Source organism: Miniopterus schreibersii (assembly GCF_964146895.1).
Source record: "Miniopterus schreibersii genome assembly, chromosome: 8".
Lineage (NCBI taxonomy): Eukaryota > Metazoa > Chordata > Mammalia > Chiroptera > Miniopteridae > Miniopterus > Miniopterus schreibersii.
In genome coordinates, this window is record NC_138109.1 from 17,725,287 (window position 1) to 17,749,193 (window position 23,907).

At 42.1% G+C, this 23,907-nt stretch overlaps 1 protein-coding gene across 1 annotated transcript in view; it reads right to left on the reverse strand.

The window, feature by feature from the left end:
- PTP4A2 (protein tyrosine phosphatase 4A2) overlaps positions 1-13,599 on the reverse strand; it is a 29,652-nt gene extending 16,053 nt beyond the window's left edge. Inside the window, exon 1 of the mRNA XM_081145936.1 lies at positions 13,226-13,599. The gene's annotated coding sequence lies outside the window, so the exon portion shown is untranslated. The remainder of the gene's footprint in view (positions 1-13,225) is intronic.
- Between the last annotated feature and the right edge of the window lie 10,308 nt (positions 13,600-23,907).

A 23,907-nucleotide genomic window follows, 5' to 3' on the forward strand; every position in this document is an offset into this window, starting at 1 on the left:
GAATCAAAAACCAGAAGGCATAAAATACAGTAAACCCTTAATTTTGCAGGCCTTGATTTAACGAACTTCAGATTTAACAGACAAAATTTTCAGTCCATATGTCATCTGTGAAAATTAATACCCTGTTAATTTTAAAATGCTTTCAACCAAGATTTGCTTATAATTAACAGGTTATTTTTTTGCTATTAATTCATTGTTTTTTAAAACAAATTTTAGTGAATAAGCTATATGTTGGAATAAACACTATAGTAATTTCGCTAACATAAATATTACAAATCTACAACTATAGTCTACATATTTAAATCCAAGACTCACTGCTTGTAAACAATGTTCAGGGAATGATTAGCACGTGATCATATGGCATCACTCGAGGTAACTGATTCTGTTGTCACTTGGTGTGACTTTCTGCAGATGTTCCAACATGTGCTAAGCCATGCATGCCCCAGCCGTGTGCATTTGTTTACTCATGGTGACTGGTAAATGCACCCCGTTTACTAGACCTATTCAGTATAAATTTTAAGTTACGGAAATACACATAGAAAACTTTTCTGTGAAATTAAAACTTTTAATACATACTTAATTTTAACTATACAAACAAGTCTATATAAGTAAAAACAGGTAAACTAACTAATTTGTCAATTTTTTAACAAGCGCATTCGGAAAACCTACTTTATTATATAACACACTTTTAGCTTTAAGGGACACCCGCTCACCCAAATTAGTCTGTTATATCGAGGTTTTATTGTAATACAATATCCATTATTTAATTATGGCACATTTGTAAAATGGAAAACTATGCAGAGGTCAAAAAGAATAAAACAGATTTATATGAACTGTTATGGAAAGATGGCTAATTATCAAGTAAAAATAATTATGCTATACGTTAAGTCCTGCACCTGAAGAATTCTTTCTTCTTGGAGTGTTTTGGGATTTGAAAATAATGGTCTACTCCCAGAACCTACTGTCTTCTCTACTGAAGAACCCAATGTAGAACTGACACTGACATTTTTATTACTGCTTTTATAAGAATCAATAGGTATCTAAATGTTAAGGCATGTATGATCTTTGATAAAGTATTTTATCTTTTCAAATTAAGTTGAATAAAAGTTTCAATATCTTGCCTTAAATTGGTTAACCAGTCTTGTCTAGGACTCAAGTACTATGGCATTTAAAAAATAAAACATTCACAATTTTGATACTTAGACTTCAGACCAAAAAGGACTGAAGCCACACTACTATAATTTATAGATTAACTTACATGCTGTTTGACTAGCTGCGCAAATATGAATGAATATGACAACTAGTCTAGCCTATAAGAACCAAATACTTTATTAAGATAGTGAGTAAAGGTATTTTTATTAATACCTTGAATATATTCAGTGGACTGGATGTGACTTCATAACTGTACTACAATTTTATTCAAATATTTCTGGAATAAGAAAGATGGCTAAGAAACACTACTAAGTGAAAAGAGCAAGGTATGTAACAGTGTGTATAGAAATATTTGTGAGTCCTATATATGCTTTCATATCCACAAACTATCTGGAAAATTATAAAGATAAGAGGTAACAGTGGTTGCCTGGGAGCTAAAAGCCAGGAGCATGATTTACCTTATCATAATATATACTTTTTGAACTGTTTCGATTTTTTTCCATGTACATATGTTATCTTTTTTTAATTCTAGGATGATAAAGAACCTATAATGAGGTACAATCTAATTACATTCTTAACAGTGCTATAACCATGGGATTACAAAGAGCCACAAGAGGGCTAGCCCCTCTGTTCCAGGCAGGCCTATACCTATATATGATTCTAGAAAGACAGTGTTTTTTGTTAAAGATACTAAATTATTAAAAAATTCAGGTACTGCTTTGGCAACTGTAATTCTAAGTTCAAATATAAATATACAGAATTCAAGGGCGTGATGGAACTTTACATATCAGCCTCACCTAAAGTAACCCAAACTTACTGGGCATCCTTTGAAAATCCTGTCAATCCACTCACATCAAGCTTTCCACTGAAAAATCACCTCTATTTTCAAATTAAAGCAAATGATACAGTAAACCCTCTAATTTGATGGGCTATGCCAAAATTAAAACAGTACATTATAATATAAATGCACAATAAAGTATTCTAGATATAAGAAAAAAAAATCTAAAAGCAAAGGTCTGACAAACAAATAAGCATACACTTACTGTTATTTTTCTTAACCAGAAATTCTACAGGAAGTCATGCAAATTTGAGTTAGCTTGGTTTCTACAAACAGGCAACATGAAAGCATAATACTGTATATAAGACTAAAACCTTGCAACAATTTTTTCCTAAAACAAATTTATTTCACTTTAACAAAGACACCTGCACTTCCCTTAAAGTATGAATAATCTGTCAACAGTAAAAAAATTCATTCTCTGAAGTTAAGACATTTTTTCCTTGCAATTTGGCTAGTTAAGAACTTATTAATTCAGCCTGGCAACTGTTGCTCACTGACTGAGCGTCAACCCATGCACCAAAAGGTCTCTGGGGTTTTATTCCCGAGCGGGTTCAATCCCCAGTAGGAGATGTGCAGGAGGCAGCTGATCGATGTTTCTCTCTCATCAATGTTTCTATCTTTCCCTTCCTCTCTGAAATCAATAAAAACAAATTTTTAAAAATAAATTAAAAATTTAAAAAGAACTTATTAATTCAGCCCTAGCTCAGCTGGTTAGAGTGCCGTCCCCATACGCCAAGGCTATGGGTTCAATCCCTGGTCAGGGCACATACAAAAATTAACTGGTGAATGCATAAATAAATGGAACAACAAATCGATGTTTATCTCTTTCTCTTGCCCTTCTTCTCTCTAAAGACAATAATTTTTTAAAAGCACTCAATAAAAATTTGCTGTTTACCCACCATTTAAAAAAATAATTTATTAATTTAAATGTCTATTGGACATTATACTATGTGTCACATACTCTTATAGTTGCAGCAAGAGCCGTAAACAAAATAAACAAAAACTGTTAGGATGGATCTTATATTTTTGTAGGCAGAAGACAAAACATGCCACTGCTATGGAGAAAAATGCAAAGCAGGGGAATCCGCAGCGCCTCCAATTCTAAATAAGGCTATCAGGAAAGGCCTCACTGAAAAAAGTGACATTTTATCCAAGACCTGGGGGTGTGAGCCAAACAGATATTTGAGGGAGCATTCTAGGCTGCTGCAAAGGTTATGAGATGGGATCATGCTTGGAGTGCCCTTATAACAGCAAGGGGGGCCAGTGCTACCAGAACAAAGAAGGCAAGGGAGTAAAAAGGGTCAGAGAAATAAAAAGAGAGCCTATAGGCCAATATTTGGCTTTTATTTTGAGAAAATGAGATTTCAAGCAAGAGTGACAACTTATGCTTAAAAGGCTCACTCTAGCTGCTATACGGAGACAGATTATATGAGTAGTAAGGGTGGAAGCACAGAGATCAGACAGGAGCCTACTGCTATAATCCAGGAAAGAGACAATGATGGCTTGGACCAAGATAGTAGAAATACAGAATATAAAAAAAGATCAATTTAAAAGTATACTTTGAGGTGGAACCCAAAAGGATTTGTCCACAGGCTGGATATGGGGTCTAAAAAAAAAAATTAAAAAAAAAAGTTAAGGCTCTAAGTAACTTAAGAACTCATAAATGCCTCACAACATTCAGAAACTATTCAGACAACAGACCATAAAATCTTCACTAGCTATCAAGAAAGAAAAGTAGGGAAATTCTTCTGTGAAGTATTACTGTATCTACTGCATTATGACGATTTGAGAGAAAAAAGTATCTTAAGACTTGTAAACTAAAGAGAACTCAACTTTGCTAATTAAACACTCATCTTCTGGGTGAACTGGTTTCAAGCTGAAATTTTGCTCATCTTTCATACCCTGCTCCCAACTCATCAGAGCCCTGTAGAATCAAGAGCTCTATTCTCTGTGCTATGTATCTTTCTTCATCCCTCTGTTGCTGCATTTATCGAACTAAAATTGAATACATGTGGGTCCTTGAACTGAGACAATTCAAATTAATGTTAGTTCTCCTGCCCTACTGACTACAGTCCTAGGGAGCTGATAAGGAAAGAGGTGTCCATTAAATTCTACACAAATTAGGATCTAAAATATCTGTAAACAAGCTAAAAATAGCAAGATGCTTCTTTACTGCTAAAAAAAAAAAAAAGTTTCATAGTTACTCCCTGGGTTATTCCTACTTTTCTACTTCCTCATTTAAGGAGGGAACTTGAGAATCAAGTTCCAGTACAGAAATCAATAATCAGTTCTATAAAAAGAAATTATGACCTTGATGGTGGGAAAATATCTTAACATTTCAGAACCACTCAGAAAGGAAAGGAAAGCAATTAACCAACAACCACACCTGCTTCTGAGAACTGTGACAGTTATTTACTGAAGTCCTGTGGGCCCTGTTCCCACTCAAATGAAAAGGGAGTGGTTTTCAAGTTTGTATGTACCCTGGTGATTAGAAGTAGTCCTTTTCTAGTAATTCCTACCTCTACAAATAAGACAAAAACTGCATTAAATATTTTCATGCTACATTTGAAAACACTTTTCAGTTTTGTACTCCACTGTTCAAGATTAGCAATTCTCCAGCCAAATCTCTTGTCCAAATTGTTGTTTTTCCTTTCATTAATAAATTTAAATGGTGGTAACAGCACAAGAGCCAATTTTTACTTTTTCTAAAAGATTATTTGAATACCAGTAATAACATTAAAAATCTCAACAGTACAATTCTAATACTGGGCATTAATCTTATTGTTCTCAGTGAATCTTTCAAAAATTAAGTTAATTAGGTCTATTGTTTATATTCATTCATACTTTCATTTCCAGGCAAAGGTATCATGGCTATCCTCTCCAGACTTTGGTTATTTCAAGACTCCCAAGTCTCTTTCCTACTAAGTTTAAGCACATTCTTTTCCTAACTGTGGTAAGCCTCCTTTATACAATAAGAACTATCTCAAACTCAGCTGCATTCCCATAAAATTAAATCCCAATGTTTGTTTTTCTTCTTTGCTTCCATCTTTCTCTCTTCAGTCTCAAAAGGCTAAGTAATTGTCCTAGAGAACAATTTAGGTCTTAATCATCTTAATTTAGTTTCTAACATCGCTATACATACGTTAACCCAAGAACCACTGATTCAATGACTTCTTTAATAATAAAAAACTGTATCTGAGGTTCTAAACTTCAATGCAAAAAAATTTTTAATGCAACTGTAATAAAGCAAATTCAGTAGGAAAAAATTCAAAAGGACACCTGGATTTACCCTGTCAACACCACTCTGAAATGTTTTCTGACCTCTATCAGGATACTTTGAATGGCTATAACAGCTGCAAGTTCCCTGAGGTTGAAAAATAGATACTTGGGAAAAGGTTATTTGAATCACCTTTCAAAATAACCTACAGCACAGGAGCAGCATGCAAAGCAGAAACTTCCAGGCTATTGTTAGCATTATTTAAAATACGTTTCAGAACTTAGCAGTTAATGGGTCAGCTTAATTCTTTCATTTCCCTATTTTGTCAAATATATTGGTCCTGTTCAAGTATTTACCACCAAAAGAGGGGAGGAAGCTCTCTATGTCAGGATATGGAATAAAAAACATTCCAAATACCGTCTTGTCAGCACAAATTCTTTTGTTTGAGCCCCAGAAATTTTTCTGCTGTTAGGGCATTTTGGTTCAAGTTCCCCCTAAAACAGGGTAAATTACACTTCACTTCCTCTCCTAAACTTACTTCTTCTAAATCACATTATACTTCATAGCCATCTCTCTGTGTACTGAGTCTAGTACAAGATAAATAGGCAAGACCCCAAATCATTCTATTTGAAGCTGCTGGTGGCCTTTTAAAATATACTGTTTATTCACGATTTGCCCAATAATAGCTTGATGTTTATCTTCATAAAACACAACATTCACAATCTTTAAAAACTATACAGTTGGCCCTAGCCGGTTTGGCTCAGTGGTTAGAGCGTCAGCCTGTAGATTGAAGGGTCTCTGGTTCAGACTCCAGCCAAGGGCAAGTACCTCAGTTGCAGGCTCAATTCCCAGCCCGGTCGGGATACGTGCGGGAGGCAACGAATCAATATCTTTCTCTCACATTTATGTTTCTCTCTCCCTCTCCCTCCCTACTACTCTCTGAAAAGCAATGGGAAAAATATCCTTGGGTGAGGATTAAAAAACAAAAAAAACAATGTCACAATAAAGGGAATTACTATAGGATAATCAAATAATGGTTTAAGAAAAACCTATACAGTTGTTTCACATTACATGTGAATGTGAAGTAAAAATGGTGAAATACTCTATAATGCCGTGTCAAGGGATAATTATCCTTTACTCACTAGCTTAGTTCAATTTCAACATGGATTCCCCTTCCTTCTCTTCCCACTTAAAGAATGCAAAATTTTTTTTTAAATGCAAAAAATAATCTTTTTTGTCCTCTACCTCCACATACTTACTGAGATGAAAGGCAACATACCACCTCTGAATGATACTAAAATGCAGCACATCCAATCTTACAAATATTTGTGGAGTTCTGTGTGCATACCATACAAACATCCAGAATCAAGATCCTAAAACAATCAATGTGGGCAAAAATATTTGATGATAGGCATTAAAATTTCATACTGATACCACATACTTTGAAGGTACAAAGTAAGTGTGAGTAGAATAAAGTAGGATTAATTAAGACTTCTGAGGAAAGGTAAAACTTTTATCACAAGACCGGTAGAGACAGCAAAGGGCCATGGTAGCATAACTTGGGAAAGGACCTAAGTCTGTGATTAGATATATCTGGTAAGGACTTGACCATGCTGAGAATTTCAGATCAATTCAAATATAATAAAAGCTCTTAGGAATTTAAAAGCAGAGTAGTAGTCAGGAAGCAACTCTTTGCTCCCTGAGAGAAAGCAAATATAGCTGACTCTTGAACAACTTGGGGATTAGGGGTGCCTAACCCCTGCCCACACACACACAGTTGAAAATCCATGTATAACTTTTGGCTCCCAAAAAACTTCAGTTGCCCCTCCGTACCCCACAGATACCAAAATCCTCGGATGACCAAGTCCCCTTTTTAACATGGTGTAAGATCAACACGTACAGTCAGCCCTCTGCATCTGCAGACTCCCAACCATGCATCAAAAACAGCAGAGGCTTTTTTTTTAATGGTTTTTATTGATTTTTAGAGAGAGAGGAAAGGAAAGAGATAGAGAGAAACATCGATGAGAGTGAAACATCATCTATCAGCTGCCTCCTGCATGCCCCCTACTGGGGAATTGAGCCCCACAACCCAGGCACATGCCCTGACTGGAATCAACCCGTGACCTTTTGGATCCTAGGTAGATGCTCAACCACTGAGCCACACCAGCTGGGCAAGGCATTCATTCATTCATTCATTTACATTTATTGTTGTTTTTTAATATTCACCCGAGGATATGTTTTTTAATTGATTTTTTAGAGAGAGAGGAAGAGGGAGAGAAACATTGATGTGAAAAAGAAACATTGACTGGCTGCCTCCCATATGTGCCCTGACCAGGGATCAAACCCACAACCTAGGTATGCACTGTGAAAGGGAATCAAACCCACAACCTCTTGGTGTATGGGAAAATGTTCCAACCAACTGAGCCACCCGGCCAGGGCAAGTCATTTATTTTTTAAAGTCCATGTATAAGTGGATTTGGGCAGTTTGAACCCATGCTGTTCAGGGGTCAACTATATTGTCATATTGGTGGGCATTTCTGATCTACTGAGCAACTCCACAATTACCAACAAGCTTCACAAAAAGTCTCTCAACTTACTAAATCCTACCTGATAAATTCTTTTTCCTTATGAACAAATGACTTTAACTAAATTCTACTTGCAGATGACCTCCAAATGAAGATTTCATCTCACTAGAAAAACAATTCAGAGTATAGTCTATGACTTAAATTTGAAGTGTTTTTTATCTAGAAAGATCTAAATTATTTGCATTTAAACCAATCACCAAAAGGAAACTTGCTTGTAACCACACATGCGGAAAGAAGAATGTCACTAGAATCTATTGTTTCTCTATCATATCCTTCCCAATTTGCTGACAAATCCTGATGATGACTCATATCCTTCTGCACTAACCAGTCACTCTGTTCCCTCATGATATGCTTTTCACCAATAATGGGAAGCAGAAAACATCAATTTATTTTGCTACTAAAAACAGTAAATATCAACATATGTATATAAATACAACTTACAAATACTGTGGTGATACAACCTAGTATTTCCTATAAAAGGGTACCCAAAAAAGTTATGCTTAAATCTCAACTAAAACTAAAGGACAACTAGAAGAAAGCAGACCTGACTGTAAATTTGAATTCTTGTCAAATGATACATTAGTACAGAGCCAACATTTTTGACCACTGCAGAAATAAAAATATAAAGTAATTTATCTGATCTGCTAAAGCAAATATATCATGTGTGTATTTTATGCCAAAAGAATTAACATTTTCTGAGAAGAATGAAATTTCAACCCAAAAATACTATGAAAGGAATTAAATACACCAATTCTCTAAAGGTAAAGACTGTTCTAATGGTCAAAATATTTTTTCAAAACAGGCTCAACTAGCATAAAAGGGGTCAAAGAAAAGCTTAATCTCAAAATTCTCTACAGTTGAAAACAGCAATGCTATGCAATGTAAATTTATATTCAAATGATGAAATTTCATTTCTAGGCCACTTACACTAGAGTGGATGCTGTGTTACAAGAACCTATGGAACAGAAATCCGTTCAGGCAAACAAAAACCATTTGTATTAAAGTCACATAAAAACTATTGGTATAATGTGTCAGCTCCTCATAGTCATTTTTCTGGGAAAGATTTTGTGCCCGTAAATCTATACTGATTGAACAGATAGTGCAGGGAAAACCACCTAAGACATGCAGGAGAAGAGTCATTTTCTCACCTGGGTCCTGGTAACCACAGAGTAACTGTGCAAAGTAGACAAAGCCTGCAGTTCGGTAAAGCTTCTTTCCTGGAGGTGCTAATAGTAGTGACAGTTTCTGGTAAAGCAAAGACCTCTACTACTCTAAGGAGCAACAGATTTACATACAATAACCACTTGAACTCTACACCAAGCAATCCAGTAAGGCTTCAAGTCCCTACAGTAGCCAGGAAGTCAAAGGAGATTGAGAACATGGTTCAGTAAATAAAACAAAGGATAAACGGAAAAAGCTAATAGACACCTCTATACATATGCTAGTTCTGAAGCTGAAAATGGATAAAAGGCTCTTCTCATATTCCAGATTAATAGACTCAAATCACCACTTCCCAAAGTAATTATAACTGGTGGCATCCACTGTTCATTTAACAAACGTAAGGTACAAAATTATCTGAACTGTAACTCTTACTTTTTAAACTTAGAGAATCATCAGTTTCTATGTAACCCAACTAGTGTATTGAGAAAAATCTCAACGCAGTAACATCCCCAAAAGAGCAAAAAATGTATGCAAGTACCTGAAATACCCTTTAAAAAAAAAAAAAAAAGGCCGACTTCCTTAACATCTACTTCACTCCTACATAGCTTCCTATAAGCTGACTAAAGTTAACTAGAAGAAAAAAGTTTAGCCAGAGATTTATGTACTTTAAGCCCCAAGGGGAAATTTATTTTATCCACTACCATTTGTTCACTGATACTTGTTAAACTGGATCAACAACTGACCTATAAATCAACTTCCTTATCGGTAAAACTGAAAGAATGCAACTTACAGGATTATTATGAATTTATAAAGGAGATAATTTGTGATTCAGCACAAAGGAAATGATCTCAAGAAGGGAATACTGAAACCTAAACATGTTGGACTTCACAAGTAGTCAGGACCTCAAGAGCTCTACCACTACCCTTCTCAATAAGTATAACTAAGTCTACCATGTTAAACTACGGATCCTGATTTCAAGTTGCTCAAAAATTTTAAAGATCCCTAACTTCTATGAGTAGTATAGCTAATGGGATAGCACTGAAAGAAATCAACCTAACTTAGGTTTCACTCTTCCAAGAGCAACAGCTAAAAATTTATGTACTGTTCCTCTGCATCTTATTTATAAATGCTTTTTCTAGAGGCTTCACTGGTTACCAATCATACCTTCCAACAAAAAAAGTACAGTCAAACCTTGTAAAATAAATCTCTACTAAATTTCAATTTTGTGCCTCAAAATCAGTGTTTTGTAACTACTGCATACAGAAATGCTACCTTTGAAAGACAGAATGAGTAAAAAATTAATTCTTAAGAAACATAAATCGTTTTTACCTTGTACACACAAATGTCTTTTAAAATAAAATATAAATATGAGGCTTTCTGACCTTCTAAGAAAATTATGTGCAAAAGCACTCAAACATTTACTCTTCCCTAATGCCACCAAAGTCCGATGATGTTGCAAATGTTTTCTGCCTATATATTTGGTTCGTTCAAATTAAATATTACTTGACTGACTCATGGAGGGAGTGGTTTGACTTTTGCTATTCTGAGTCAGAAGATACCAGATTCAGCAGTTCTAAACAATTTCTCATTTATATAGGTGTTCTAAACTGCTAGCCTTTTCCAGGTACTAAATGTAACAATTCAATTGTTGCCTTAGTAAAGAAGTCTTAATGGTAATAATACTTTGAATCTGTATTTCAATTTATAATTAACAAAATGCTTTCATATATATTTTTTCACTTCATGTTCACAGTCTCCTGAGGAAATATCCCACACAGCTGAGCAAAGACTTTCACAAAGAAGTGACAACTTCTAGTTGACTCTTAGCCCCAATAAATACACTCTTCCTCTTTCCTCCAAAATAAAAAAACAAACAAACAAAAACATAAAAGTCTGCTGAGTTTCTTTAATCAGACTTTCCTCTCCCAGACATAGCCCAGGTGCCTCATAAAAACTCTGTCTCAAAGCACACATCCTGGGGCCCCAGGAGAATTTCAAGGCAGAATCTCCACCCACATAAAGCCCTTGCTTAGGTCTGGAAGAGCCTCAAGTCAGCATCTCCTAAATGATCCCCTTGCCTCCAGCCATTTAGTCTTCTGCTTTAACTTCAACATCTCTCCCTGTACAAGCTGACAGGTCACTATATGGAGTATTTTACCCCAAAGTGAGACAGTGTGAAGATAGTAATCATGTAGTGGACAAATCAAGGACTTTGGAGTCAGAAAGACCTGGGTTTTTAATCCAACTCCAGCTACTATTATATTGTGACCTGGGACAAGCCACTTAACCTCTTTGAGTCTCTTCATCACTATAAGTCAATGAGGGCTCATCCCTAGTGCCTGGCAAATAGAAGCCACTCAATATGTGCCAAATAAATACAAATGGAGACACTTGCCACCTTTTAATAGCTGTGATAATTAAATGAGTATAAAAAGCACCTGGTGCATAGTAGGCACTTAATAGTAATTAATCCAGTTCCCCACTGAATAGTAACAATACCATTTACTATTTTCAAAAACAGAGGGCATGCCAATGGTTGAGAAAAAGAATGCTCTAAGAAAAATATAATTTCTGACACATCACTGCTTTTGCCTGTGATTCTATTATGTCTACTATCAAAAGGGCCACCCTACTCTTTGCTTATCATATTGAAAAACTCCCAACTACTAAGAAAAGTCCCATTGTTAAGGTGTAAAATCCGTATGAAGGTACTCTTTATCAAGAACCCCTACCTTCTACAATACAAGAATCTGGGAAAAGTTCATGAAGACACTTCATTTATAAAAAGTGATTAGTTTATTCACAATATAGTATGAAACAACTTTAAAAATGTCAAGTTCAGAATACTGACAAGCAACTTCTCATCATTTTCACCAACACAATGGTATATTGGCAAGTGAGTCTGAAGCCTTAATAAAGTGTCCTTCTATAGCCTTAATTTATTTTTGCACACTGAAGGAAGCATAACTTCACTCACTTCCTGTCTGGAACTACTCTGTAATATAAAGCATGGTATCGAATAACTACCACATTCTAATCCAGCAGTGGTTGTCCTTTGGTGACTCCAAACAAACAAGCATTTGCTGAATGCCTACAGTGATGCTAGAACTGCTAGACACTTTATATGTCTCTTGACAAATTCCAGAAAATAATAAACTAGCCTATGGTTAGTCTCCATCATCATTGCATCATATCATCATCATCAGCATTATTTCTTAAGAGCTTTTCTCTAGAGGATTAGGAAAGAGCCACAATCTAAAAATATGACTTCAATTTACCTAAAAATAAAATACCTTTCACCTCCCCTGAAAAGCTAGCAGTACTTTACAAGAGTCTATGCTTCTGAACACTCTAAAGGCAAAAGCCTAGGATCCTGGTCAATAGACAAGTTTTAGTTAGCTCTCACATCACCAGACTAAAATGGGATGACAACCATATCCTGGACAAATTTAGAAATTTATGTAGATGGCATGAAAGGGGGAGTTACGGGGGGGGGGGGGGGGGGACATTCTTTTAAAAATCCCAGAACCAGAAGATGACAGTGCCAAGGGAATATACTACTATACCCTTTCCTCATACTTGAACCCAAGGACAAGACGCTCCTGGAAAGAACTCCCTAACTCAGGACACCAGGATTCACTATCGCCATACACCACGATCAAGGAGAGCCTCCAGGATGCCTGCTCACACTCTGGACAGACGCCGGCACACCCTTCCACACTCCCTCCCCTGCCATTCACCACCTCCCCGACCTCTCACACCGCACTCATATTCTCCCCACACTCACTCACTCATTCCCACACGCTGCCCCCACAGTCACTCTCCTCCTACACTCGTATTCTCCCCACACCAGCCACAGATACCGTCCCCCCGCACACACTCTCCTGTACACTCACCCCACACTCCTACACACACTCCCCTCCGTACTGCCCCCAACTAGCCCCATCCACACTTTCTCACCCCACACTCTCCCTTCCCTCACCCCCGCATGCACACTCAGCGCTCTCCCCAACTCACTCTTCACCCCCTTCACACACGCACATTTTCCCCCGCCCACACTCCACAACATTCTTACACACTCGATTCCCCCTTCCTCACCCACCCTCCTCCTCCACGCTTCCCGGCCGCGCTCCCCCCTCCCTGGGCCCCGGCCCGGCCCTCCTTCCGGGGACGTGTCTCGGGCCTGCATTAATGGCTGCGGCGCCTCCCGCCCTCCCCTTCCCCGAGGCCCCGGGGGCCGGCGCGGGGGCCGCCCGGGAGCAGCGCACTCACGCTGGCGAGCTGGGGACTGGGCATTGACGTCCGGCGGCGGCGGGAGCGAGGAGGCGCCTCTCTCCTCAGTCACCTCGGCGGCGGCGGCGGCGGCGGTAGCGGTGGCGGCGGCGGCGACGACTCCCCCCCAGCCTCGGCGCGCGACACCCGGCCCGGCCTGGCGGCGGCGGCGCGTGTCCACGAGTCCGTCTTGCTGCTGCTGCTGCGGCCGCTGCTGCGTCTCCTGCTGCCGCCGCTGCCCCCGCTGCCGCCGCTGCCCTGTGGCGTCGCCCAGCGCCGTGCCCGGCCGCCGCTGCCGCTCCAGCCGCTACCGGACGGACGACGGTTACAGCCCGACGATCGCGCCTCCGCCACCACCGCTGCGCGCGCAGCCGGAACCAGCTCCCGCCGCCGCCCCTCAGGGGGCGCTGCAGGGCGCGGCGCGCGCCCGTCGGCCCGCCCACCGCACCCGCTGACTGGTTGGCCTGCGGGCTCGCGGGGCGGTTGGGCCCGCCCCCTGCCCCGCCGGGCGCTGACCCACTGCCCTCGGCGCCTCGCCCGCTCCTCCACGGCCTCTGTTCCGCGGAAGCGCGTCCATGTGACCAGGGCGGGAGTAGAAGGCGGCCTAGCGAGTCGTTCGCCCACGCCCAGGTTCTCCCATCCGCACCTGGGCTGGGGCGAGGGCCGAAGGCCGCTGTGTGACCTGCAAGGTCGAAGGGCTTTTGCCAGCATATCGGGCGGTGGGGCCTGCGGCCGGATCCTGTTGGGACGGGGCAGCGACCGAGCCCTTTGCTTGGGGATTTCCAACTCAGAAGTGAGAACCGGGACAGCTCTGTTCTTGGCTGCCCTTCCTCCGGGCCCCAAATAAATGGCGTGTGCGTCTGCAATTGCAAAGGATGTTTCTGCACCTCCCCCCACATCCTTGCCGCCACACACGCCCAGACCTATGAACCCCCCCTGACCGACCAAAATTCAAACTTCCGGGATGTAGCATCTTGGGCAAGTTATTTCCTCTCTCTGAGTATTCTCAAATATTAACGGGAAATAGTTAACAGCTACCTCATGGGGCTCTTTTCACGCATCAATGATATAACTGAAAAAAATGCCTGATGAAGAGGAGACCCTTAATTTCAAGGTTTCAAACTTAATGTCCCCTTTACCGACAGGGATTGGTTATCCTCGATATTAAACCATTCTCTCCTGCATTTGAAAGGCGGCCAGAAATTCTTTAATTCTTTGTCAGACTATGGAAAATGTGGTCACCGGTGAGTTGGGAGACTGGTCTGGGCTACTGCCAGGTGGCAGCCAGAAGAGGCACTGGAGGCTGGCTTGGGACAAAGACAGGAGGCTTACTCATAAGCCTTGGGGGGAGTGGGGGTGCCCTGACTTTCCTATCCACTCTGGGAAGTCTCCCCTGCCCAAAACTAGCACCTAGATAGAAGGGACTACTGCGCCCCTTGGGCTGCCTCTCCCCCGAACTCCTTACCACCACACACCTGTTCATCGTGCCCTGTGGGGAGGAATATGGTCAGTAGTCATCATGAGCCTTCCGCAGGAGGCAGGGGCATTGTTCCTGACCAGAAGGCATCCATTAGAGCTTAGCAGTCAAAAGAAAGGTCTTAAGACTCAGCCACATCAAGCCACACAGGGAACCCAGGATATTCACCACCAGCAGGTGGCCTAGGAGGGAGTATTCCAGGGCAAGGCTGGCTGGCAGGGCCGTGTGGGATTTGAGAGGCCTTGAAGCAAGAGGGACTGAAGATCAGATTCACCACCCTTGGGCGAGGAGCACAGGCTCAGCTGCCACTTGCACCCTACCTGCCTCCAGCAGGCAGCATTTTCCACTTCCTCCAAGCACAGACTTGAAACACAACTATCTCGTCTGCAAAACTTCTGCTGAGTCTCTTGGTTATTATTCAAGTCATTCTTCTATTCAAGTCTCAAAACACCTTATGCAATCCCCTATCATAGCATTTATCACATTATTTTATAAACACCTGTTTTCATGATTCTCCCCTAAACTGACCTACTTGGGACAGTCTAGTAGGCCATTGAACGAATGGCTGATTCTTCCCTCCACCTAGCTCTCAGCCTGGCCCTAAAATGTCAGTAAATAATATAATAACAACGTAAGGGTAACAATAATGGCTACCATTTATGAAGCATCTATTCTAAGCCCTGGGCAAGGTGTTTTAATATACATTATCAAGTTTATGCTTCAAAATAACCCTATGAAGAAGGTATTATTATCCTCATTTTAAAAGGGATTGGAGACTTAGAGAAAGACAGAAGCAGGATTCATTCTGCCTCTAAAGCCCAAATAAGCATGATGTTAGTCTCTGACTCCAGTCAATAACTGGTATCCCTCAGAATCACCTAGAATCCCTTTTGAGAAGTTGGAAATATTCCCCACTGAGAGCAAAAGGCCTAAGACCATGGCACCACCAACTCCCCACACCCTAGGACAGCAAGGAAATGCTCTAACCCCTGGCATGAATGACCTCGTCCAAATGGTTTCCAAGGAAGACTGTGCACCTCAAACAGGTCAGGAACTGGGCTGCAGGTGCCTAATTACATCGCGAACCACCCTTGGTAGTGAGTTTTACACATAGCAAGTGCCCACTGCCTTTGCTGAAGCATTCCAAGTGCCATTAGCTTATTAATCCTCCCAGTGGCCATGTGAGGCAAAGCTGGCAGTATTCCTGACTGATTTTATAGAACGAAGCCTTAGCTCCTTGAAAGCAGGAGCTGTGTGGGCCTGCCACACACAGAGGTTAGAGAAAGAAGTAATGGGGGGGGGGAGGTGACAAAGAAACTAAAATCCTGGGAGAAGTGGTTTGAGACAGAAGTGGGGACACAACCCAGGTGCTTTGTTCATACCATGGGACTCCAGACTGTTTCATCTGGCATCCTCACATTGACATTTAGTTGCTGTGTAACTTTCGGAAGTTACTTAATCCAGTTTTAATTTCCCCATCTGTAAACTGGAAAAGGTAAAAATACTCAGCTCATATGGTAGTTTTCAGCATTATAGGAGTTCGTGTATATAACTCAGGTAGCACCATACTGGACACAGAGTAAATGTTCAATAAATGTTAGCTATTAATACAATTATTAGAATGGTACTTGGCACTGTGGAATGAATAAATGGAATGAGCTTTGCTACTTACTACTGGTTCTACAGAGTTTATTTCAAAATTTTAGGGTCTACTACTTACTATTAGCTTTGTGACCTCGGACAGGGCTTAACTTCATGAATGAACCTCATCTGTGAAATAGGATTGCTCTGAAATTAAGATCTTCAAAGTGCTTTATAAACTGTCAAACACTATACAAACATTAACTGCAATTTGTACGGTGAGTCCACAGGAACCCCAGGTCTGCCCCTTAAATTCCAGACTTCTAAAGTTTTCTCATGTGTAAATGGGCATGGTGATCACATCTATCTCAGGGGGTGTTGTGAAAAAATTAAATCATTAAAGACAATATATTTAAAGTACCTAACACAGTGGGAGGTGGTCCTTATGTTACTTCCCTACCCCTAACAGGTGTTGTTTATCAGTGTCCTATCCGAAGCCACAGGGTGTGGTGGGAAATTAATGGAAGCATTAGAGCTGGGATTAGCCCTGGCTCCGCTACTCTGTGTCCTTGGGCCAGTTACCTAACATCTCTCAGCTTTCAGATTTCTTGCCTCTAACTTGAGACAAGGTATGCCTTTCTTGCAACGTTTTAGGAAGATAAGACTGACTGACCCAGCATAGGCCTTGCCTCACAGTAGGGGCTTGCTCAATAAGCGGGATCCACTCTCAAGTAAAGGACCAAAATTCCCTAACCCGAAACCGAATGGGGTCATGAGCTGCAAAATAAGCGACCCAGGCTCCACAAAGTTCAGCTGAGCTTGGGAGGGTCCTGCGAGGATCCGGCCCAGCAGCACTTGGCTTTCCTGGACCCTGCCAGTGGAGTGGTCAAGAGAAGGCCATGAGCGGACCCAACCCTCCCAACGTGATAGCGGGAGAGGAGGAGGCAGGGGGAGGAAGGAATGTACTGATTCACCGCCCCACCCATCCCCTGCCTCTAATCTCTCTTCCGGAATTTTACAGCCCTCTTTTACAGGGTGGAGGCGGAGGGGGCAGGGAGCCGGTTACCGCCGGCTGCAGGAAGGCCCCCTTGCCAATCAGCTTCTGCGGGAAGCCCCTGGGAGTCGTGCACACACCCAGGCAGTCTGCGTCCAGCTGCCTCCCTGCAAGCAGTTGTGGGGAGCCCAGCGGGGAGGGAGAGGAGCTGTGCATTCCCGGAGACGCCACGCTCGCCCCGGGGGTGGGGCCGCGGGCGGGAGCTGGAAAGCTGCGGCTGAATCTCGCTTGGGCCTGAGTGCACTCGCAAGGCCGCGACCTCTTTCGAGATGCTTCCCACGGCCAATCAGCTACAGTATTAGGATCCCACCGCCGCCTGCGTCAGGTGTAACTGGATTTCAGCCAGAAATCCTAAAAGGAAACGACCTCAGGAACTAGGAGCCAGGGAAAGGGAAAATTTAAGAAACAGGGCTCAACTTCCTGTTTTATCTCCCTAAAGATAAGGCAACTGAGGCCGGTGAGTGCGGGGATCTGCCTTGGGCTGCGCTGAGAATCAGCAGCGGACTCCACATCAGTACTTTAACCTCTGCCGCTCCGCTGCCCTGCCTTCTGAGTTCCGTTCACAGCATTGTGCGATACCTCCAGACTTAGTTTCCCCGTCTGGAAGTTGGGAAATATCAAAGAATTTATTAATAACGGAAACAAAAGCTGTTGGAAGTGAAGCAGCAAATCTCCCTACACAACGAAGGAATTAGGAGGTAATGATGTTCAAAGCTAACATTTATTGAGCATTTACTACGTGCCAAGCACTGTTCTAAGCACTTTGTACTAATTAATATAATTTTCACAACCCTAGGAGGTGGAAATTTTTATTATCCTCATTTTACATATGGGAAAACAAATGAATAACAGCGGAGCCAGTTAAGTGAACTTGACCAAGGTTACCCTGATAGAGGCAGGATTTGAACCCAGGGAGTATTTGTCCAGGGCCCCCCACATACCTTCAACCACTGTGCCCTCTGCTTCTCAAATGAGAATGTGGTTACAATCTACCTACACTCTGTTGGTTTAACAGTGTAAGCTCTTTTCATTATGGCAACCTGTTTCAGAGTGACTTAGATGATCTGTTTGTGTATAAATGTTTAATATATGCTTTCTGCCTGTGATAATGTTTCTACACACCGAGACATCAAAGGACCGGGTTAAATGGGGCAATCAAGGTCACATTGTGAAATTGAGAGCACTCCTTCCCTGGCAGGTGCACAGTTGTCTTAATTCTGTCAGGTGCTATGGCCAGAATCTTGACTTTCCCTCCACAGTGGGTCCCATTTTACCTAGTAGTAACCTCGAGTACCCATCTCCACACCAATGATTCTAACTTGACTACATAGTGCTGTTTTTCAAGGATACTGAAAAACATATCACCTACCCCATCCTCAGCTTGTGTGCATATAAACTGCACAGTTGAAGGTTCCTTTCTTGGTTTAAAGCCAAATAATATTTCATCTTTTGTTCAAATGCAAACAGCACAAGAGAAAGAAAATAAACTGAACCTCACCAGCCATTTTTAAGTAATAAGATGATCAGATACTCCCTAAAAATGAGTTTGGTAGGAGGGAGAGCAGGACTACAAACTTGCCCAAATTAATGTCTAAAAGAACTTCATAAGTCAGTTAGTGCAACCCCTCCTTTCATAGGCCCAGGTAAAGCAAAAGAGTTTTCCAGGCCAAGCAGAGCTATTGAGAAGGGGTGGGAGAATCCATTGTGGGAAAAGGAACAGAAGGCAGGCAGAGGGACAAAAGATTAGGTTAGCTTCAATATCAGAAGGCTTTCCTTCTAGTTGTGCTTTAAAAAATTTTTCCTGCTCTCCAGACTTAAAAATGATACGTGCCTTTTATATGTAAGTTATACCTTAATAAAGCTGTTAAAAAGTAAGATGAGCTTTTTTATCGATTGATTTTGGAGAGAGAAATACCGATTTGTTGTTCCACTTATTTATATATTCATTGGTTGACTCTTGTATGTGTCCTGACCGGAGATCGAACCTTCAGCCTTGGTGTATTGGGACAATGCTCTAACCAACTGAGCTACCCCCCAGGGCTAATACGATGAGCTTCTTATAATTTTTTTTAATAAAATAAAAGTCCCTTACAATAATATCCAAAGAACCACTATTAACAATTTGTATTATATTGTTCCTCCAGATTTTCCTCTGTACATTCATATTTTTTCTGTGTGTTCATATATGTGTGCATGTGTGTGTGTTTAAAAGAAACGGGTTTCTCTTAATATGTCTTAGACAGTTTTCTATGTCAGTACCTACCTATTCTCCTTTTTCTCTTAAATTTACTGATTTTTTTTTTTTTAAGAGAGAAAAGAAGGGAGAGAGAGAAACATTTGCTTTGTTGCTCCACGTACCCATGCACTCATTGGTTTCTTCCTTCATGTGCCCTGACCAGGGATCAAACCCAAAACCCTGGGAGATCAGGACGAAGCTCCAGCCAACTGAGACACCAGGCCAGGGCTACCTCGTTCTTTTAAAGGCTGCCTACATGGTATGGCTGAACTATAAGTTATTTAATAGGTTCTCTAGTGATAGATATTTGGATTGCTTCTAATATTTTGCTATTTCAAGCAGTACTACAATGGACATTTTTGCATATACATCTTGGAACCCTTTTAGGAGAACTCTGTAGGCTACGTCCCCAGGTAAGCTGCTCCTTTTAAAATAATACACTTCATAAATTACCACTTGCATCTTATTCCAAACGGCCTGACACAAAAGCCTGTTCCTGATCAAAATCGCATAAAGTGCTTGGTATACAGTACATAATAATTAAATGTTATTTTTGTGATTATTATGACAGTTATTTCACGACATCATTAGGCTGGTGGATATAAGCTCATTCCTTCAGTCAATAATTATTGCTGAGCTTCCACTATGCGATGGGGCCTAAGGATCTGACAGTGAAAAGAGGGAGACCCTGCCCTCGAGAAGTTGAGAGTCTAATTGTTGATGGGTGTGTTAACTGGCAATTACAACATTGTGAAATAAGAACTGCAGAAGTGATCACTGCAGGGGAAATGAGGGAGCACAGAAAAGGGACGTTAACCATCCTGGAGGAGGAGGGCAGGCAAGAGAGGGGCAATGAAAAAGAAGCCACAGCTTGAATTATCCAGAGAGATAAGGTAGCGAGCGCCCCAGCCACTGGAGGTATCCAAGCAGAGGCCAAGATACCAACTCCAAGAAACGCTGGTAGGAACAGTAAATCAAATCAGTGGCTCTCAGATGTTCACCCTCAGACCGGTCCTAGTGCATGGGGAAAGGACAAAAATAAGGCTACAGACGTGACTTTTCATATGCTAAATTTATTCAGTTTAAGGGGCAGTCTTTCATTCTGAGAGTATACCCTTCCTTCTTTTTTGGGTATTAAAATGTCCTTCCTTTTATGAAGCTGTGGTTGTAAATGACAGTTGTTTCTCTTTAATGTTCTCATTTGGCCAAACTAAAAGCTGGCAACCATATCTCGGTGCCCCATCCTCAGTTTTTGAAGTTTTGACTACTGATGATGCCTAAAAGTCAGAGGACCTCTGAGCCAGGTGACTTCTAGAGTTCTTTCCATCCCTGTGGCCATAAGAGTCTTTGCTCAGAAGTGATTAAGGCCTGAAGCTAAATTGAGTTTGGAGTCTGTAAGCCAAATCCTTTGCAACAGACCCTGGGTAAAAATAAATATCTATGTATGTGTGTAAGAAAAAGAAAGAAAAACAATTTGGTACCCTCTCAAATACTTTTATTTTTGGTTCCCAAACCACATAAGAGTACCTCAAGTTTCCATATAGACTTGCTCTCCGGCCCCTGGGAAATGCAGCAGTGAAGAAGAGAAACCGCAGAAATAACAGAGAGAAGTGATATGGGAAAAATCAATTTGGTGCAGTTTTCACAAACCTTTAAAATAGAGTGCGCGATTTCAGTGATGCCGGGTTTCATGGCCAGCGGCGGCGGAGCTTCTGGTGGGAACGCTGGTGTTTTTCCGGTGTTTCTCTGAGTGGGTCGGAGGGAAAGGAAGATGGTTTTCCCCCCTCCCCTTTCACTTATAAGAAAATGGAAGCAATGCAAAGCGAAGTCTCCCGTAATGTCTCATGAAGAGGAACAAATGAAATGGAGTTCCCCTGTAGCCAGAAAATGCAAGCCCTGGAACGGGCACCGGGCGGGCGGGCCTGCGGGCACCGTGCTCGCCGCCGCACCTGGCCCCGCCGTCACCATGGCGACGCCTCGCCCGCGGCATTCCCGGGCTCGGGGGCTGAGGCGGGTTCGGCGCGGTGGAGCTTTCGCGTTTCTCGCTGGCTCCTGAAACAGAGAAGGGGCGGAGAGCAGAGGATTCGCAGTCAGCTTGTCTGCCGCCCCGGCCATTTGCTTCTCCCCTTGTGTAACTAGGCCTCCCTGGGTGAGAAGGTCCTGAAGCAGGTGAGGGGGTGGAAATGGCTCTGGCAGAGCCCGAAAGACCCAGGTTCCAGTCCCAGCCCCTGATGAATCCATGTATTCATTCAAACAAGCCCTCCTCTGGGTCAGGCACTAGTGAGTGGGGACAGATGCTGAACAGCCAGAGTCGGCCCTCAGAGAGCTGGTGGGCAGAGGGAAGGCTGGGACAGCAGAGGACCACAAACCAATAGGAAAAGTGACTTCGCAGAGGCAGGTGCCGATTCTATCACTGCCTAGAGTAGAAGTAGGGGAGGGGAGAAATGATATGAAACCCACACTGCACTGAGGACAATCTTAGGACACTCTAGCAAGGGTTCCTTCCTCCTGGGCCCACTATAGTTCAGCATGAATGCATTGAATTAAGGGTGACAAGAACCGAGACTTGCACTTTGACCTCAGGCAAGTCAATTCACTTTCCTGAGCCTCAGTTTCCCCATCTATAAACCAAAGCTAATAATTACCCTTGTTGAGAGAAATTACATTAATTAATGATGCAAAGAGCAGACAGACCCATATCCAAAACCTGATTCTCCAATGCCCAACTGAGTGGATAATTCTAAACTTTAACCCTTCTGAGTCTGAGTTTCCTCACCTGTAAAAGGGTAACGATAGTCATACTAACTCTTAGGAGTGTTGCTAGAATGAGATGAGATAATACATGTAAACCACATAGCACCAGCATAGAGTAAAATGCTAGCTGCTTTTTATTACAGAATTAGAGCTGCTGATCCAGTGCCTGATGTGTCCTGAGTCAGATATTATTACTACTGTTACATAGCGCCTGGTTGGCACTCTGTAAACATTACTTTTGCGCCTTAACCTTAGCCTCTCTCCTAGGCTGAATGAAGGGGAGAGGGCCTGGGCCTGGTCCCATGGGCTCCTCTGGAGACTGAGATGGGGGAAAAGGCAATGGGAGTGCGTCAGCCCTGATGCAATCGCAGCCTCACTGCTTGGCGCACTTCCTCCTCTTTGGGTGTTTACAGGAGATTGGATTCCACAGGAACCCTTGGAAGTATACACTGACAGTGGGGGTGGGCAGCACAACAAATTGTCCCTGCTTTGGGGACAGTTTAGGGAGAAAGTGATACTGTACCTGCCTGGGCCTCACACACTCTGGGTTCAGGGACACAAGAAAGAGATACCAGGTGTTGAGTCCAGGAGGAGGGGCAGGGAAGGCAGGCTCAAGGAGGGAGGGACTAACCCCTGACTGATTGATGCCAGGGCCAGCTTCCAGACCCAGCTCTGGGAGGCCCAATGAATAGGCCCTTTATCGCTGAGGTTAGAAGCTCAGAGGAGGGAGCCATGGAAGGGGTCTCAGGTGACTAGGAGCTCAGAGGATCCTGTCCCTTCCTTCCCAGTAGAAATCCTAGCTGGAGAGAAGGTTCTTTTAAGAACCTTGTTTTCCAGCATTTGCCTGGGATCTTCATCAGTCTCACAGCCTTGCTGGGTCACCTAGAGACATCCTGAGATGAGTAGTGTTGCATAGGATAAAGAACATGGGTTTGTGCCCTGGCTAGATAGCTCAGTTGGTTAGAGCACTGCCCTATCCACCAAGGTTGTGATTCGAGCCCCCAATCAGGGCACATACAAGAATCAACCAATAAATGCATAAATAAGTGTAACAACAAATCCATGTTCTTTCCTCCTCTTTCTGAGATCGATAAATACATTTTAAAAAGAACATAGGCTTGTGGCAGTCAATTCTCAGCTCTTCCAGCTACTGGAAGTCATGTCATCGCTCTAACTCTCAACTTTCTCATGCCAAATGGGATTAGAGTTCTCAAGGTCAGAGATAAAGCCCCACAGAACAGTGCCTGACAATTATAAAAGCACTCAGTAACTGTTAGATATTGTTATTTTTATTAAGACTCAGGGGGAGGCAGAGAGGAAAAGCATCCCAGCATCAGCTCCTGGATCCAAGTACTAGAATTCTCTAGTGCTTAGAGGACCCCTCCCCTTTTTTTTCTAAAGCTGGGGCTAATTGTCCTTCTTTCAATATCTAATGACTGTTTCTCGGTTATCAAGAAAGAATCAGACTTCCCCTCCCCCAGAGCTTTGAAACCCAGTACGCAAAGGTTGCTCAAGCTCCTGAGTCATTCAGCAAAACCCGCCCAAGATAATCAGTGGATCAAGGAAACTAGATGCAGAGT